This window comes from Alligator sinensis, unplaced genomic scaffold (assembly GCF_000455745.1).
Source record: "Alligator sinensis unplaced genomic scaffold, ASM45574v1 scaffold611_2, whole genome shotgun sequence".
Classification (NCBI taxonomy): Eukaryota; Metazoa; Chordata; order Crocodylia; family Alligatoridae; genus Alligator; species Alligator sinensis.
In genome coordinates, this window is record NW_005841869.1 from 1,778,760 (window position 1) to 1,782,863 (window position 4,104).

The following is a 4,104-nucleotide window of genomic DNA, read 5'->3' on the forward strand; positions in this document are numbered from 1 at the left end:
ATGCCGGCCCATCTCCTGATTTAAATTCACAGCTTGGCGCCAACATAAAAAAAAGAAACTCCTCAGAGGAAAGTAATAACTAAATATTTATGCCAAGTAAGGTCACCACTGCATATTGGAGCATTAGCAGAGATGGCTTTGAAGAAGCTCACAAAACTGACACTCAGAATTACTGCGGAGAAAGACCCACACACGTTAGCACCATACAGGGTACTGTGAACAATTTGGTACGTGCACTTTTATCCACCATTGTCTCGGTGTCAAATACCTTCCGCAAACCCTGCAAAAAGATGACTTTAAACAGCTGTTGCCCTGAGATGTATTTTTTTAAACCCGGCTATTTTTTTTTTCCAGTACTGAAATATTCGTCCTCTGTGAGATGGAAGCTCTTGAGAGAGAGACAAATAGGATGCAAGGATGACAATGCTAGCAGGGGGCAGAGGCAGGAACTGGTTTCCATTCATACGTGGACATGCTAGGAAACTTTTTGGCTGCAAAAGGAGCGTGGCCCGTAAGAATTAAAGGGGGGTGGGGAGGATGCAAAAGCCACAAAACAATTGCCGAGTGCTGAAGCGAAGTACAGGTCCTCTTACCCCCTGGTTCCCCTACACGCCCAGGCACCGCTCTCCTGGCTTCTCAGTGACTAGGTTAATTCCTGGGTAACATCAGGCTCCCAAATTAGAGCCCAGCGTTGCTTTTTTGGAAAGCAGACAGCCATCCATCAGGCCTTCCACATGAGCCCTCAGACCTGCAGAAGGGCCAAACCCAGCACCTGTTGCTGAAGCTGTTTAGTTTCTTGAGCCAGTACAACGCGCCCCCTCCCCAGTCCAGAGGAAATCTCTCTTTAGCAAAGAAACCACCTCCCCCCCAGCAATGCTTGGATCCAGGTCTGAAACCACCCACCTCAAAGCCCCGAGTGCTGCTCACCGAGGCTGTGCTTCCAGCCCGTGTCTACTGTTGCTCCAAAGCACGTGTTCGCCATGCCCGGGGTGCATGCCTCCGGCTGTGCCCCATGAGATCTGGCCAAGCCCCGCACCTCACAGGGGTCCTATCATCCTGGAGCCAGTTTGGGGAGGTGCACGCAGTAGCAGAGCGGGACCCAGCTACCCCATGACCTGCACGCTTCACGCTGGTGCTCGGGCTCTGCGGGCACCGGGGTGCATGTGCAGCGCGGAGCGTGATGCCAGCCTGGCGATGCCCCTGTGACTGCGCTGGGTGTTTGCCGGCCGCGTGCCCGCTTTACCTACCAGCTGTGCAGAGGCGCGTGCTGCTTGTAGGCGCGGGGCCGTGACTGTATTGTACTGCTGTTTATGCCGGCGGTAGGCTCAGCCCAGCCAGGTCGGACCCAGATTGGGGATCTCAGCTGTCTGGTGGGGGAAGAGCCTGATCTGGCTCCAGGATGTGGGGTATGGTCCATCTCCAGGGCCCAGGGCTGCTCTTTGGGGCTTAAAGAGAGCACGAGGGAGGTGGTGGGGTCAGGGCCGCTTTCTGGTCTAATAAGAGCAGACGGGCCGGGCTCTGTGCCCAAAGACCCAGGGCTAGCCCGGTCCCCGCAGTCCAACCATTTTGGGAACAGCCACTCCCAGCGGTCACTTCCGTGTTGCACAGAAATGTTAGGCTCCACCTAAAAGAGAGCAGGGAACTCTGCAGTTGGGCTGTAGTCTTGTCTTTAGACAGGGGGAAGGGGTGTTTTTATAGCACCTGCTTGTACTGCCAGTCGTACCCCCCCCTTCCCACCCCCTGGTTTTTGGACTTACCTGGCTAAGTTTGCATGTGATGCTGGACACACGTGGCTGTGCAGGGAGCCACGGGCTGGCAGCCTCCCTGGATGTGCCGGGGCCCAGCGAAGGATCACAGCATCTGCTCATGCAACCAATTCCCTGCTTTAAAACCTAAGCCACAAGGACTCACTCTGTTTTGGCAGGGAGAGGGGCCAGCGGCCTTATCCCATCACTGAGTTCCTCTGGAGAGAGGCAGTTCTCTGCCGCCGTGGCTGAGCGCGGCTCTGACGCTGCCGAGGCCTGTGGGCGCACCGCAAGCCCTAACGGGGAGGTCAGGCCGGAGAAGCAGAGGTGGGGATGCCCGCCGACAGGCAGCCACGTGCTGCAGGACCAGGGCAGCGCTCTGCCCAGAGGACAGTCGCATCGTCCACTCCCCCGAGCTCGTCTCCCTCTCAGCCGCTGGCTTTGCCCCGCGAGACAGCCCGAGCCCGGCAGCACCCCTGCCGTGGTCCCTGGGGTGGGGGGAGCTCCCTGCAGACCATCGGCTAGGCCTCTCCCATCCTCCCCGTTGTGCTGCACCCCTGTCCCTCGGGGCTTGTACTGCCCGCAGACACGTCACTTGGGTGCCGTGCGTCCTTAAGCTGCCTCAAGCTAAGGGGGGGGGGTCCCATTCTGTCAGGCTCTAGGACTGGTCCACGTGCCCCAGGATGAAGTGCAGCGTCGGCCACGCAACTTATGTCTGTAGCCACGGCCGGACGTCAAGCATCAGCCGAGCGTACCCGCCGCGCCCATCCCCGAGCTGTCGTCCTGCCTCTTGGCTGGGCCGGCGTGGAGCCCGGCTGGGTTGGAGTGAGGAGGGAAAGATGTAAACCTATCAAAAACATGCTGAGCACAGGCTTTCCCAACCAAATCCGGTCCGAGAGGACGCTACACAATACTCCTAACACGCGCGTGCGCTGGAAGAGGGTTTCAGTCTCACCAATTGACTTTCACAGGCAACGTGAGCTGTGACATCGCTGTAAATTGTGTGTGGTTCTGCATCAATTACCAGTACCCCAAAGTGCAGTCTCCATGGTCACATATTCCTCTCTCATACATCACTGTGTCTTAAGATATACCTCTCTCTCTGTCTGTCTGCTTAGGCTGATCCTTGTTCCTGATAAGCAGTCGCTATGTTTTATATCCCTCTTATAAAGAAAACAAAACAAAAAAAAAAGAAACGAAACCCTTTTTTTTGTAAGTATGTTTAAAAACAAAAAACCCAGAACAAAACCAAGAGCAGTGGAAGTGTTTGCTGAACCTCCTTCAGCGTCTTTTAAACTATGTAATAATGTACAGAGAAAGTCATTGGTGTTCGAAGACATGATGTGGCTGTGCAATTTATGTACATTTGCAATTAGAAATATTAAAGATTTATTTAGCTATTTTATTGACGCGTGCCAGTACATTTCCTCACTCGGTTATGGCGCTGTCCCGGCCAGTGCCAGCCTTTGCCGGCTTCTTGTCCAGACTTTGTCCGCTACAGGATCGAGGTGCTCCCTGGGAGGTGGGGCGGCGAAACGCCATCCCCAAACCAGCTCCGTGACGCGCCAGCTTTGTCCCATCCCGCTCCCGAGCTTGCCGAGGCAGCGCGGGTGCCGAGCTTCATTCAGCGCGGCATCGTAGGCAATGAGGGCCGGAAGGGACCTGGGGATCATCTGCTCCAACCCCCTGCTCAAAGCAGCACCAGCTCCAACTATCTCATCCCACACAAGGCTTTCAAAACCTCTGCCCAAGATAAAGCCCAGAGACGGTAGCCCTGCGGGGGCACGGATGCTAATGCCTGCCCCCAAGACCAGGGCAGGAGCTCCTGCTCCAAGCACACAGCGCTCTCATGCCGCCCCGCTCCCCTCGTGCTGACAGGTGCTTTAAAACATCTTCACAATTAAACCAAGGGAACCACGAGCCTTGTCGCCCCATGCATGGGCCGGGACTGGCACCGCAGGGGAGCTCGTTACAGCAGCACCGAGGGGAGCCAAGCGACACGGCGCTGCTGTGCCGGCGTGGGTGCTTCACTGCGCTGCGGTGCGGGGGCGAGTGCAGCACATCAGCACGCGGCCGCCTCGCCAGGCACCGGAGGCCTGGGACATGCTTTACGTGCAGCGTCAGCACGGCGCTTGCTGCTGCCTCCCCGCCTTGCCCAGCCAGCCGCTGCCCAGGGCTAACAGGTCGTGCATCGCCAAGGGACCCAGAACTGCACCCAGACAGGTGTATGCACGTGTGACCACAAATGCACGCATGCACGTGCACGCACACACAACTGCTGCCAGTGCATTTCATCAGGGGAAGCAGCAGCGTAGGAGCGCAGTGACACAGCAGGCGGTCATACACAAGAGGAAGAGCG

At 56.8% G+C, this 4,104-nt stretch overlaps 1 long non-coding RNA gene across 1 annotated transcript; it reads left to right on the top strand.

Annotated features, from left to right (window-relative positions):
* The first annotated feature begins 6 nt into the window (after positions 1-6).
* Positions 7-3,150, top strand: LOC112548381. The gene is made up of 2 exons (XR_003092158.1): positions 7-227; positions 355-3,150. It is a non-coding gene; the product is annotated as an uncharacterized LOC112548381 (long non-coding RNA).
* The last annotated feature ends 954 nt before the right edge of the window (positions 3,151-4,104 follow it).